At 41.3% G+C, this 15,681-nt stretch overlaps 1 long non-coding RNA gene across 1 annotated transcript; it reads right to left on the bottom strand.

Moving 5' to 3' along the window:
* Nucleotides 1-6,427: 6,427 nt before the first annotated feature.
* On the bottom strand, nucleotides 6,428-10,348 carry LOC141937658 (uncharacterized). Its single transcript, XR_012627028.1, has 2 exons — nucleotides 9,368-10,348; nucleotides 6,428-7,375 (listed from the first exon to the last, which is right to left on the bottom strand). It is a non-coding gene; the product is annotated as an uncharacterized LOC141937658 (long non-coding RNA).
* Nucleotides 10,349-15,681: the final 5,333 nt, after the last annotated feature.

Raw genomic sequence — 15,681 nt, 5'->3', positions numbered from 1 at the left:
CTCTTTCTTATTGTCTTCCTTATTTTTTATCTACTACACATCAAGACTGATGCAGTATTTAGTGCTTTGTTTAAAACAAAAAAAAAGAAACAGCTAACTAGTACAAAAGCCAGCACAATTTGACTAACCTACACCTTGAAATACAGGAAGGAAAGATGGGATTTTACCTTTACAGATGAGAAAATATTTTAAAGGTTTTCGAAATACTGAGAAAAATAAGCTGATAGAGAAATTCTACAGCAACACGATGCAATCAAAATTTGGTCTCTCTTGAGTCCTTCTTTCTCCCTTATACCAGCGCAGAGAACTGATCTCAGAAAAGAGTGACTAGTGACTAGCTTTTGTGCTGGTTTTGGCTGGAATAGAGTTAATTTTTTCTGTATTAGCTTGTATGGGACTATGGTTTGGATTTCTGCTGGAAAGAGTGTTGATAATACAGGGATGTTTTTGTTACTGCTGAGGAGTGCTTACACAGAGTCAAGGCCTTTTCTGCTCCTCACACCACCAGAGAGTAGGCTGGGGGTGCACAAGAAGTTGGGAGGGGACACAGCCAGGACAGCTGACCCCAACTGACCCAAGGGATATTCCATACCATAATGATATCATGCTTAGCAATAAAAGCTGGGGGAAGAAGAAGAAAGGGGGTCTTCCCAAGTAACTCTTAGGCATGATGGAGCCCTGCTGTCCTGGAGATGGCTGAGCATCTGCCTGCCGATGGGAAGCAGTGAATGAATTCTTTATTTTGCTTAGCGTGCGTGTGTGGCTATTGCTTTACCTGTTAAACTGTCTTTATCTGAGCCCATCAGTTTTTTCACTTTTATTCTTCAGATTCTCTCCCCAGACCTGCCATGGGGAGAGTTGAGCAAGCAGCTGTGTGGGGCTTAGTTGCTGACTGGGCTTAAACCACAACAGCTCTGCAGGTGTGGAACCCCATCTCCAGTCACAGCAGCAGATCACATCAAAATAAAACTGCTAGAAAAGGGGAAAATCAACAAATATGATGGATGAGAAATTAAAAATCTTATCTAAAATTAGCTTCTACTTCATGCTGAATAAGAGTGGGTCCACTCTCTGATAAAACATAGGACGTTTTCTCTCTGTCATACACAGATTTGCCCCTAGAATCCTAAGTTCTGTAACTTTCAAGGCAAATACCTTTAAGCTCAGGTGAAGGACCGTGTAAGAGTTATGGGACAGCAGACATTAATTGTCTTAACCCCAGCCCCTAAAACTCAAGATGATATAATCCACTAGCCAATATCCAGAAATAGGCAGGACAGAGGCCTGTGATGTATTTCAACCAGTTGTGTACTGTGCAAACAGTTCTTGCACAATGTACTATCTGAACAAAGAAATTCTTCACTTGATTTATTATCTTTTTAATATGTAGGTTACCACAGTTTGGTGCCATCTTATACAAAGTAACTTCATATGTGATTATCAAGCCAGCAAGATGCACATAAGTAACTCAAAGGATCAAAGTATAAGCAAAACACCTCATATGACTCACAATCTATGGTCATACCAGAGTTAACATACCAGATAAGAATCTAAACCTTGGTTTCATCTGGACTAATGTTAGATGTCTTCTATAGAGTTGTAGAATAGGTGTAGATAAGCTAGATTTCTAGATATATCACCTGGCCAGGACCAGGACCAGATGGCCTTTATCTCTTTATTACCACTTTGGCAGAAGGTGATGTTTGTACATGATAAGTTGTGATCTTGGGTAAGTGTACCTGTTCCTGCTTTCATTTCTTCTCCTTACCCTTCTCTTCCACTTCTGTTCTCACCTATACTGAGTTTTTGTTCACTACTTGTTTGAACTAAAGGGGATTTTTAGAATGTAAGGCCTAAAACCCCCTAGTCTGGCCTTCCATATATCTTAGATGCTTATAATTCTCCACATACCTGGGATTTGGGTAAAGATGTTTAGATAGAGCTTGTCTTCCAGACAGTATTGGAGGTGAAATCTTTACCATTTGTTGAGGAAACCTGTTCCCCTGTTAATCACTGTTACAGTAAATACCACTTTTTGTGTTTAAAATTAACATTGGCTTAAACTCCCAGCCACTATTTCTTGTTATGTCATTCTCAGCTATTTTACAGAGCTGTTGCAAAGCTGGCATTTTCTCCTTATGAAGATACATTATGCTTATAAGGTGGCACTTAACGTTGGTTTTTTTTTGCACTCGTACAGACTGGATTTTTTAAGCTTCTTGGTGTCAGGCATTGGAGAAAATCATTGATTCATTTTTAGGGTTCGCTTCAAGTTTTTTAACTTTGCAGATGCTTTAACAATTTACATATGAATTAATAATTTACATTCTTTCTCCTGCATAATGCTTTTAATATACATGCCAAGAGATTGCAGTAGTGTTTTCTACAGTTTCATATTGACTGTCATGTTGATTTCTTTGTCTTCTGCTACACCAAAATGGTTTTCAGTGGCAATGCTTCCCCCCACACCCAGTCTGTTGCTACTGATAGCTTTCTTCCTTAATAGCTTTCAAACTTTGGTTTCTTTTGCTGTATAATTAAAAGCAAACAAAAAAAACCATCCAAGACATACATCTCTATGTATGGATCCAGGTTGCCAAAAATCCCCAGTCTCTTATAAAACTGCTCTGTTTTAATAATAATTTTTTTTATTGCATCAGTGATGACATATTGAACTGCAGTGATATGCTCCTTGTCTCTTTTTGATAATCTCCATGTTATCCAGTTTCACACTGGACTTGCCGTGAACCCTGGAGCAAAAGAATATGGTCTCATTTCCCATTCTCCCATCTTCCCAACATACTAACTAAACAATAATGAGAGCAATGCCCTGGTCCTAAAAGGTTCATCCACCGATACTATCTGCTGCCTTCTTACCTTACCTCCTGCTACAAGCAAGCACTGCCCTAGAATTTTCTATTTTCCTGCATCACCCATTCACAGTTCCCCACTGTATGAAGCCAGACTAGAAATGGTTGTCTGTCCCTCTGGAATAAAATAATTCATTCTAAAGAACAGCAGTTAGTATCTGCTCTTCATTAGGAGCCCTGTAATCTGTGTGCATATGTGGTCAGTTATTGTATTAATACATAGGATTCATTCCTTCCTCTTTAGGTATGTCACTATAATAGTCTGAGCTGAATTTTAAGCCTTTTTCTTCCCCCTTTATTGAGGTTTTGCAACAGAGTCTGGGAAGTTTTAAACACGCACAAAAACAGTGGCATTTCTTGAGCTTGAATAATTTCAGTTCTTTAATTACACTCAAGGCAAACAGGGTAACCAATGGAACTGATGTGTCTAAAGTTCTGTTTGTTGCTGCCCTTTTGTTTAGCCAATAGAAAAATATTTCTGTAGGCCTGTGGCAAAACTTTTTAAGGAAAGGAAAGGAAGAAAGAAGGATGGAAGACAGGGAGGAAGGCAAGAAGGAAAAAAGTCTTGAGACCCGATCATTAGAACAGACACTGCTTTGGTGGTATGTCCATTAAATAATTCTGACAAAGTAGAATATATATCTGTTCTACACACCATCATAATATCTTCAGATGGAGAAACTCATACATACAGAGGCATTTGATGTGCCTAAAGCTATAGACATATCCACTGCTGTATTAGAACTTCACAGTGCTGCTCCCAGTCAGCCATAGTGCCCAGGTTATGCCTCTCCAAGCCCAAGGGCATACAATTATTGAGAATAAGAACTTGCATGATAAAAATGACTGATTCTTTTTGACATTAGTTCATAATCAGTTTGGGAGTGTTTTCTTTTAGACTTGATTCTTCAGGATAAAATAAGATAAGCAGTTTGAAGAGCTGTGGGTAGAAGAGGAGCTTGGCATAGAACTTTTTTCTGGAGCAATTCCCTACTTTCAATTCTGTATCTATGACTCAGAGCAGGAACACAGAAATTCCAGAATGATAAAACAGCAGACTGATAGGTGTTTTCTTAATTTGTTCCCATTCCCTATCACTACCCCTTGCTACAGATCCTCCCTCAACACAGAACTGTCATATTTTGTATCTACACACTATTGCTACAGTGCTGTTCAGAAAACAGTCTGGGTGGACATGAGTCATAAACAAAGGCATTTTGTAATTTCACAATGATACTCTGAATAATAGAGTATGTCTGAACTCAGTGGCAATCCAAAATCTGCTGCTTTTCTAGAATTTCTACACTTTCTTCTCTGGCATAACACAATCCTGCTATTGTTCCATTTAAAAGGAGAATCACTAATGAAGGACAGTGAAGTCTACGAACGACCAGGTAGCCTGGAATGGGACTGAGACACCTCATGTACCAACCCTCAATCACCTTCATCCTCTCACAGTACACTCAACAAGGTCCTCGAACAAGGACTTGGTACTTTGCACAACACACTGGATTTGGACAAGACCTGAGCCAGTTATAGGACTCTGTAGCTCTGGGTAAAACATTTCCTTTTATGTCTGAGATACTCAGGTAGTACTTGAAAAGCACCCTGGGAATCTGACATGAAAAACACTGTGAAAATCACATATTCTCTTTTCAGATAAGCTCATCTTTCTGTCAGTAATCTTGTTGCCACATGAATAGAATGATGCAACAAAGAGCACCAGCTTCTTATTTGTGTCTAGCCTTGGACACAGAAAGGAACACAGGCCCCCTTGTTTCATTTCTACTATGCTACAGGCATACCTGCTGTGCTTCTCATGGCCAGTCACAGGGTTCAAGAGCAATTTAACTGAATGATGTGGCTCTTACCTCAGAGGATTTACTAGATATCTTAAAACATACCAATAGCACCACACTACCAGCTATGTCTGCTGCTAGGGAATGTTCTGTGCTCCACTGATCATTGGTGACTCCATGACTTCTTGATATCCTGATTCCCCAGAACAGCAGGGGTCTTAGCAGAGAATCCTTGGATCCATCCCACCTGTGATTCAGATCGAATTTCTGTGGATACTTTTAACAGACAATAGGTTGATCACAGATGTCACCCTAGTTGCAACTGTCCTGGAAGTTACAGATTTCCATATGGATGATCTATTTGACTGAAGATCAAAACAAAACAAATATAAAAGCAGGAAGACAGAAGTCTATATTACAGAAGATTTTAGATTTATGCTTCCTTTCAGAAAACAGAACTTTATAAAACTTCTGAAGTTCCTGATATAAACTGCAATAATATACAGATAAAATATATTTGTTTTCAGATAGTTTAAATATATATCCAAAGTATCTTTTGAATTAAATGAAGACCTCCATCAAAAATTGTTCTGTTGGTCTAGATGAATAAAAAAACTTGCTTACAGTTTATTATTTCAGATCTATTAGATGAAAACAATTTTAAGGAACAGTACCAAATACCCCTCTACTATGGTTATCAAAATTAAAAACTTGGAAAATTCCAAATATAACTCATGGTATTTCCTTACTAGACCAGAGTTCTTTTCCAAAATACAGCAAGTACAGCTCTAGGCTGAAAACATATTACTTACTACTCTATCTGTTCCAGATACAGGTAACTCAGGAGATCAGGATTTCCTCTCCCCTGGAAGATCATCTCACCTCCAGTATATCTCGGTTTTAAAAGTCTCAGAGGTTGAGTTCTTTGAGAAATGTGCTAAAGGGAAAGGACCTTCCTTGGAAGGTATATATATTGTATGATGTTATAAGGTACTGACTTTCCATAGCACCCAGTATTATTTTCTCCATAATTTTCTGGGTACTGAGGTTAGACTAACAGGTCTGTTAACTCTTTAAATACCATATTTCGGCCCAGCAGATGGAGCTTTGAGAAGAACTTGCATACTGAACTTCTGATGCCTAAATGCAAAAAAAGAAGTATATACGTTTGAGATCCTAATCAGGTTATTTTTAGTAAACATCTGTGAACATAAAAAATGTCTATGGAGTAAATTACTATCAAAACTTGAGATTGTTGATTTGGTACACTGGAGAGTTCACTCTTTTTTAAGAAGGTTTAGCAAATAATTTATTTGCAGGAAAATGCAGTTTGGGTTATCTTAAGCCTATTCAGGAATTTGGAACTAATTTTACAACTAGTTTATAACCAAAAAGTATGAATTGGTTAGTTTTTGGATTGAGGTACAAATAAGCAGAACTACCACACAAAAAAATTTAAGAGAAAAGGAAAACAATACCTTATTGTGTCTTTCTATTCAGTCACCTACTCTGTAGCAGCACTGAATTTAAAGCCTTATAATGTATGATTCAGAGCAGGTTTTGAATCGAAGTCTCAGGAAATGGCTCTGTCCAAACTCCTACCAGGTATTCCATATTAAACAACTCTCAATACCTCCAGGTGGAAGATAGTTTCTCTCTTTTTGGACTAATTATAAGGAAATGGTAAAAAGATGGAGAATTGTTAATTCTGGAAAAATCCTACATGTTGCGGGAGGATATTGGACCTGCACAACTCTATGAGAGTTATAACAAGCAAAGCCGTTTATTTTTCCAATAGTACATACTTATGCTCTCGCCAAAGCTCTTACTTCATAATTAGCAAATCAGCAATTAGACAGCTATCAACCTTTTCTCCTATCAGCATAAGACCACTCTAACACGCGCTCTGCAGACCAATCAACTTCTTGTTCACGCGCTGTTCACGCGGCGGTAACTTCTCACAGTTCAGTACTTTTCCACAGTTCAGTGTTGCAGCTGTCCGTTGTTTTCCTCTGCCACCTTGGCACAATTCAGCAGTTTCTTATCTTTCTCCCAAGGCCTGTTTTTCATCAAAGACTAGCTGTTGATTCAGAGGCTGTGCAGGGCTGACAGGCCAATGCCTCCCACATCTCCCCCTTCTTTGTTTTATAGCTGCACCTGCAAGACTTGTTTCAGAGCTTTATCAATTAAGGTTTAGACAAACTTCAGAAAACACAGTATACCTAAAACAATTCTCCAAAAGGCTAAAAATAAAACAGCAGTTACAGTTACTAGTTGAAAAGACTAGGACAGTCTTTGACTAAGTATTACAAAATAAGGAAGATACAGAATGGCACACTTACTTAATGGGGTACTAGTATTCAGATCCGCAGTTGCTGGGGAACCCTGGATGCAGCGAGAATTTAGAGTACCCTTCCTCGCAAACTGGAAATCCTACGCGATGCGTCCATCCGTAGGTGAGGCATCCAAAATCGCTGCAAGCAGGTCCAGCCTCGTATATCTAAATCAACAGGCCAAAATAACTGGCAATTTTCTTTGAGCGGAAACATCTGATTTCATCCTCCTGTTGGGTTCCACCCAGAGCCTGGCCAGTACTCAAGGGGGAAAACCAAGGGAGTTTCTAATAAGGTTAAACACTTGAGTTCTTAATTCTTAATATTGTTAAACAAAGAAAGTTGAATACACACATTCTTATAGCATTTCATCCTTATTAATAACTACATTTTGTCTAAGCTACATCTTTCACTAGTGACTAGTAAGCCTATATATTTCATCAAGGAGTTGCAATTACTGTTAGCATTTTCTCTGAAAAGAGTTGGCAACCATAGTGTGATTAAGGACAGAGATAGTGTATTTTGTCCGATTGCAGTAGCAAGCATTACCCATACATTCTGCTTAAATGATCAGTCAAAGAGACCGCAAACTGTCGGCACAGGGGCATCCACAGCACCCACAGCTGGCTCCTGAGTGTCCACCAAAAGCTGCCTCTCACATCTCAGATGTGGTCGCACACACCTTGCTGGTAACCACCGGGGACTGTGACCTGTGGAGACACAAGCATAACCTCTTCCCCAGGTTATTAAAGGATCTGGTCCTTCCCAGTTACACTTTCCAGGTTTTTTGCTAACACTTGAGCCTTGCCCTGGACTTCTTGTTGATCTGGTATCTGCGACGAGAAGTGGTGCAATATTGACGGCACCTGTGAGGCAGGGGAAATGTTTAAAAAGTTCATGGCATATAATGCCTTATTTAGCCTTTCGTGAGGTGTAGATAGATATCCTTCATCTCCCCCCTTTTTGTTGTTGCAATAGATGCTTTAGCATGCCATGCGTACGCTCCACCATGGCCTGTCCGGTCGGTGAGTGGGGAATGCCGGTCAGATGCTTGACTCCCCACTGTATGGCGGGATGCAAACACTGCTCCAGAAAAGGTATCAACAGACACAGGTACATATTTTAACGTTCCAAATGCAGCAAAGTGAGTGACGTCAGATTGCCATAATTCTGAGGAAGTGAGTCCCCAAGGGTTGACACCACTAGCTGTTGAAGAGAGGGAGTCCTTCTGGCATTCAGGGCAAGTGGCAATGATGTCTTTAACCTGACACCTTGATAAAGAAAACTGGTTTTTGTTTATCTGGTTTATCTGCTCTGGCGTTTTGGTGGAAAAAAATGCATGTGAAAGCCGAGCTTGCTCAAAGACATTTGTATTAGCCACTGTAACATGTGCATAGTAACCAGAACAATGATACACCCAGGTTCCTGACCAGCAAGTAATGGTAGGTGCTGCCTACCTTTCATAATGCACTCTTTTTTTTTTTTTTTTTTCCCATTTCCCAACAGTCTATATACTCCTGTTGGTATCAAGGATACCGTGGTATCTAATGATGTTACTGACTCGGAGGCTGCTAGGTCCACACCTGATTGGTATCGACTAAATTATTATAAACCACCACTGATTGCAATATTTGATTAGTGTCTTTTTGTTCACACTTGCGCCTGGAGGTCCCCTTATCTTCTTCCAGTGTTTAAAAATACAGCCTAGGGGACTCTTTTTGACTATTCCCCCACTCTGGCTGCTTCCCATCTTGTCTAATTTACCTTAAAACGCTACCTGATTAAGCTGACAATACCCCCGCAGGCAGATGGTACAAGGGTGCACTCTCCCCACAGAGTATGCACCTAAATTCAAGACAACAATTAACACAGAATTACTGCCTCCCGCTAGAGGAGATATTTCACCTATGACACTTAAAACACTTAGCCCGAACAAACAGGCAGCACCAGTGACCCAGCCGGCGGGCACTAGGGCCCTCTGTGCTAAGGAATGTTCACTCGTCCTGCACTACTCCCCCACTGGTACAGAGTCTGCCCTGCGCTTCGTTCCTCTGCAGCTGCTTCTCTCATGGGGTAACGGAACTGCTGGTGAGAGAACTCCGCACTCCGCAGCTGCAGCTGGGCTGCACCTCACACACACAAAACAATCACACAACCACACAAAGAGGCCCCTTACACTTATTACTCACACAACATAAAATGACAAATACTACAAACATCAAAACACCATTAAGAATATATAAAGCCATTGCTAGTTGATTATGTGGTGTGTCCAGAAAATTCCCCCTTCTTTGTTTTTAAATCAAGGCCTTTAGTGTACTGACCATCAGAAAGGTTTATTAAAGTTAGTCGATTTAGAATGGACAAGGGACTCTGCATCACAGTGTCAGCCCCTTCTGTAAAAACTGCTGCTTTTGGTGTTCGGGGGAGGCGGGACGGACGATCACGCGGTGCCAGATGGCCGCAGGCAGTCGCTCCGTGGCAGGGGGGCTCAGGGAGGCCCGGGGCCGCCGCCACCAACTCCGCACTTTAAGAGTGTCCGAAGCCAACTTCCAAGTGGTTGCTAGCTCACTGGCATGCTGATCCCCCTTGGAAATAGCATCCCACAACTGTTCACCTATTTCAGCCCATTTTGCTGGTTCAAAGGCTGTGAGGGTATCAGCAGGATAGCCGTGGTTTCTGCACCATTTAAGTAACCTTCGTACAGAAGTTTCATTATAAGTTATCCCTCTCTTAGAGAGTATATGCAGCAGGAGTCTGACAGCCGTCTCCTCTGCGGACTTGTTCTGCCCCATGCTGCCCCCAATTGATCACCTCTCCCGGGTGAGTTTCCGTCGATCGACTGTTCTCCTACCTCCCTGTCACAGTCCCGCTGTAGACAGTACCTCCAATCGGGGATCCTCCCACAGTGTCTTCCGCCCTCTGTCCTGGGACATCGGGGTCACCATTTGTTGTGGGAGGATATTGGACCTGCACAACTCTATGAGAGTTATAACAAGCAAAGCCGTTTATTTTTCCAATAGTACATACTTATGCTCTCGCCAAAGCTCTTACTTCATAATTAGCAAATCAGCAATTAGACAGCTATCAACCTTTTCTCCTATCAGCATAAGACCACTCTAACACGCGCTCTGCAGACCAATCAACTTCTTGTTCACGCGCTGTTCACGCGGCGGTAACTTCTCACAGTTCAGTACTTTTCCACAGTTCAGTGTTGCAGCTGTCCGTTGTTTTCCTCTGCCACCTTGGCACAATTCAGCAGTTTCTTATCTTTCTCCCAAGGCCTGTTTTTCATCAAAGACTAGCTGTTGATTCAGAGGCTGTGCAGGGCTGACAGGCCAATGCCTCCCACACCTACAGTTCAGTAGTGTGAGCTGTCTCCTTCAAGGAAAGACTCATCCCTACTTTGAATCAAGGATAATGAATATCAGAACCTGAGTTTCTCACATCACTGTGGCAGGTCATCTCCACAGTGCACATAAAGCCATACGTCAGCTTTTGATAAAAAAGTAGACCTGATAATGACATCTATTTTGCAGAGTAGAGCACAAAACTGTGTTTGATTGGATTTTTCTCCCCCATTTATTTCAATTCACTGAACTTACTATGCATGTCTGTTTACCTGATCAAATCATCTACCAAAGGCCCTGGGAGTCTGGGGAGGTCATCACTGACTGGAAGCTGGAAGCTAGCCAATATTATTCCAATTTACAACAAGGGCAGGATTGAAGATCCAGGAAACTACAGGCCTGTTAGCCTAACCTCACTTCCTGAAAAAATTATGGACAAAATAATACTGGGTGCTATTGAAATCATTTAAAGAATAATGCAGTCATCAGGCACAGTCAACATTGGTTCACAAAGGGGAAGTCCTGTCTAACTAACGATATCCCTCTACTATAACATCGCCCACCTAGTGGATGAAGGGAAGGCAGTAGAGATAATTTTTCTGGATTTTAGTAAGTCTTTCAATACTGTTCCTCACAGTATTGTTCCTCATCTTTCTGAACAATTTGTCCAGCTGTGAGATGAGCGGGTTCACAGTGTGCTGGGTGAAGAACTGGCTGGACAGCAGTGCTCAAAGGGTTGTGGTGAATGGGGCTACATCTGGCTGGTGACTGGTCACCAGCGCTGTTCCTCAGAGCTCAATTCTAGGGCCAGTTCTGTTAATATTTTTATCGATGATCTGGATGCAGGAGTTGAATACACAGTTAGCAAGTTTGCTGATGATACCAAACTGGGAGGTGCTGTTGACTCTCCTGAAGGACAAGGGGCCTTGGAACATTGGGCAATCATCAACAGCATGAAATTTAACAAGAACAAATGCCAGATTCTGCACCTAGGACGGAGGAATGCCAGACACAAGTGTCCTGGTTTAACCAGGATAGGGTTAAGTTTCCCCAGCAGTGGGGGGGAGCTCTAGCCGGGTTATTCAGATACCATGCCGACGTCACATCCTGGCAGGTCACATTTTCCTGGCGCGGAGCGCGGTGCACTCCTGGTTTTGTACATCGTGCTTCAAACTGCTGTATTTGGTAGATATTTTGCTCTGTTCATTGCTATCACTATTACTGTTATTGTTATTGTTGTTGTTGGTTGTGTTGCTATTGCATTGTTGTATTAAACCTTTCCTTATTTCAGTCTTGGGGCTTTGTATTTCACTCCCTTTGTGGGGGAGGGGCAGCGGCCGCGTGGTCTCAGACCCAGGCAGAGGCTAAACCATCACAACAAGTATAAACTGTGTGAGAACTGGCTGTAGAACAGCCCTGCAGAAAGGGATCTGGGGGTGCTGGTTGGCAGCAGGGTCAGTGCGAGTCAGCAGTGTGCCCTGGCAGCCAGGAGGGCAAACCACATCCTGGGGTGCATCAAACAACATGTCAAAGAGATTATCCTGCTGTATGCGGTGTTGGTGCAGCCTCACCTTGAGTGCTGGGTGCAGTTCTGGCCCCAACAATTTGAGAAGGATGTGAAGGTCCCTGAACGCATCCAGAGGAGGGCAACAAAGCTGGTGGAAGGGCTGGAAGAAATGTCCTATGGAGAGTGGCTAAGGACTCTGGGCTTGTCTAGTTTGGAGAAAAGGAGGCTGAGGGCGACGTCATTGCTCTCTGCAGCTTCCTGAGCAGGGAATGTGAATAGGGAGGTGCTGATCTCTTCTCCCTGGCATCCAGTGATAGGATGTGTGGGAATCGTTCAAAGCTGCATCAGGGGAGCTTCAGACTTGACATTAGAAAACATTTATTTACCAAGAGGGTGGTCAAACACTGAAACAGGCTTCCTAGAGAGGTGGCCAATGTCCCAAGCCTGTCAGTGTTTAAGAGGCATTTTGGATAATGCTTTTAATAACATGCGTTAACTTTTGGTCAGCCCTAAAGTGGCTTCTAACTAGAACTATACTATACTATTCTATTCTATTCTAATTTTAAAAGAAAATGAAACTGGATTTCAAACATTAAAAAAACCTTAAACTATTTGTGTAGCCTCATATAACAGAGGAGGAGGTGAATACTGGTCACAAGGTCATCTGTTCTTAGATCTACTTGGACAGGCTAACTGAGGTCAATGGGGTTGGACAGTGTCACTGAGAGTAGGATTTAGCTCATAAAAATGCAACAGCTGCGGGCTGCTTTTGTTACATAATAAACCTTTAGATAAACCTGTTAGAAAAAGTCACTCTTTTAAATACAGTCATTGATGGCAATGACTGCTTTCCTAATACTCTATTAGCAGTGCTGCATTCCTCAGCATGTTATCTATTTAATCATCTAGAAGAATGTCCCAGACAGTTCTACATGAAACTCCAGTTCCTGTTAGGTAGTGGGGTGCTTTTTAGATATCTGAATAAACAACATTGGTGTAACATGAAACATGAGCACACCACTTGGGCTTACCTACCTACATCAGGAAAGCATGTATTGTTGAAAAATGTTATGCACTTTCTAATGATATATGCATAATCTATTGATATATAATAATTTTTAAATGCGTAATCAAAATATATATAATCACATAAGTAAATAAAAGCCTCTGGAAGATCAACTCAGTCCTATTTTTAATGCAATTGAGAATTATAATACTTTATCCCTTAAGATATATTCAAAGATTTAATCAACATTGACCTACTGGGAGACATGAGTTAACCAAAAGGGAAGCTCTACCCTGCAGATTGCCTGGTCGAAAATGGGAAGAGGTAGTAGAATTTATCCAAGGCCATGCACCACAATTAAAATTCAGGATTATACGATGCTTATAATGATTTCCCTTTATATTGTGTGACACTAGGGTAACATGGCCTTGACCATACTGTGACACAGTGGCAGCTCATTAACTCAGTGTTCTGTCAGGGAACATGGCCAGTGACACATATGATGCAGAAAGATGCCAGAGGTTTTTTAAATGCTACTATCAGGATCAGATCCACTCATGAAGTATATAAGGCAATTAAGTGTGCCTGTTGTGGGTGGGGGGCAGTGTCACGTAAACTAGCATAACAGCATTGATGATGGGAGAATCTGAAGTACACTTAACTGTCCCTTTTCTGGTAGAATGCCTGGTAGAACACTTTGAGAATACTGTTGCATCTCTGCATACAGTAGATTGGTATGAGTATAATCTACCTTAAAAAACCCTCAAACTCTAGATTCTTTGCACTTATTTTTTTTGATTGTGCTGTGCTTTTTACCTCGCTACATCCTGTTCCAGAAGTAAATTACACTTTCTGTAAAAAGCAGTTTTGGTTTTTTTAGTTGGCAACATCTCTTATTTCTTCCTTTATATGAAGGACAGGATCATCCTCCTCTTTCTCATTTGTTGTTTCAGGAATACTTCCCTCTATGCACACACCCTTCCACTTGTAATCTTTCTAAACCAATTTCAACTCTGTCTTACATCGTATTTTCTTCATGATTTAAATAAGTTTTTGTAGCCATTCTTACATTCCCCTAATTTTTTTGAGACAGGGTAACCAAGGCTGAACACGATTCCAGCAGAAAGTTGTCTCACTCACTTACAGAATGGGACAGGAGCAAGTTTTTGGAAGGATGTTGGGTCTGTGACTGTTTACTTCTCTCATTCAGCTTGTGGCTGCTTCTAGCCCTAAGCATTACAATATTCTCATTGTTACTCTCTCCATACTTTTAAATAGGCTAAAATTTTAAAAAGAAAGTCACTAACAATGAGAATATTTTAAGATTTCACCCCTTTCCTGTTTTCAGACACGTTCCATTAATTTCATTATTTGCTTTGAACAGTTCATTAATTCAGTGGTAGTGAACATTGGTAATAGAGCAGGAGGACTTAGAGGAAAGGTTTCCAGTTGCTAATCTTCTAGTTATTGTACAATTACTGGCCCTCTGGACTTCAGTTTTCAAGCCAGGTTTTACTGCCTTCAAGTTCATGAATTCCTCAGGTGCAAGCTGTCATGATTAAGCCAAATAGAATCACAGTATGCACACCCTAAGACTTAATAGAATAAATAACTGATCAAGCCAGTCCTGCGATTCACCTGTTTGGCCACCCATAGGCAATAATTACCCACATTGCAGTACTCAGTTTCCCCAAATACCTTGCAACAGCAGAGTCTGTAGCAGCTACTATGTGAGCATTGTGAAAATTTTTTACCCGACAAGAGGTTTTTTTCTCTTCCTGTATTCTGACTGCCCAGCTACAGAGCAGCAGGCCACCTTGATCATCCTCTCCCTTTCCTAAAAATCATTTAAGTAACACTGATGCTATAGCCCCTATACTATGGATCCTGAAAGTTAGTAACAATGGTGTTTGTAAGTAATGGCTGCAAGTAAGGATGAGATACTTCTCAGATAGCTAAAACTCAGAGGAACTAGTTTACTACCCATTCACCAAGCACACTTCAGTGGTAAAGTGGTAGTCCCTTTGACAGCCTTATTTCAGACTGTTTGGCTATCCCCCACCTCACTGGACATCACTGTCAGAAGAGGAGGATGTCAAAAGCATGGCAGTAGAGCAAGGTGGATCAACAGATGGCACGTTGTGTCTTGGCTTGCAGCTGCACAACCATTTGGATGGGCGAGGGGGGGAGACAGGACTCAGCCCCACCCTTGTCCCTGCTCCAGCTATGAATATTAGGGGTTAATTCTTGTTCAGTTCACAACACATCAAGAATGCATCCAGCTGAAAACAAACCTTTTTCTCAGGTTTCTAGTCTCCAACAAGAAACAAGATCGCTTCTCTGCTCCAGCTCACAGCACAGCTAAATCAGCATTAGTGCTGGCACAAGGAAGGTGATAGAGTAGCTGTAGAAAGTTTTAGATGCGGGGAGAAGACTTCTGCTTTCAGTGGCAGTCAAAGCACATAACATCAGCTTACTGTGACCACACAAATTCAGCTTCACTGAAGAAGCTATACAATTTGTCATTGGCTGACTCTTCCCCTAGGACTTTGCATGTGAATGGGGTAAGATTCCTGTAATCTCTGTTTTATGCTTCTCCACAGTCACAGAGTTTTAAAATGCTTTTTAAATCTGTCCCTCTCGACAAATGTTTCAGCAGAGACATATCAGAAAGGATATGTAATAATCATGGGTGTGACACATCAAATTTCTGATTGCAATTGGGCCAAAGTTCAGAGTATGGCTCCCTCAAGACCACAAACTATTAATGACAGCAAAAGATTCCTATGATCTCTGTTGTGCTTTCCCTGACAATT

This window comes from Strix uralensis, chromosome 2 (assembly GCF_047716275.1).
Source record: "Strix uralensis isolate ZFMK-TIS-50842 chromosome 2, bStrUra1, whole genome shotgun sequence".
NCBI classification, from domain to species: domain Eukaryota; kingdom Metazoa; phylum Chordata; class Aves; order Strigiformes; family Strigidae; genus Strix; species Strix uralensis.
This window is presented reverse-complemented; position numbering and strand designations above follow the sequence as displayed.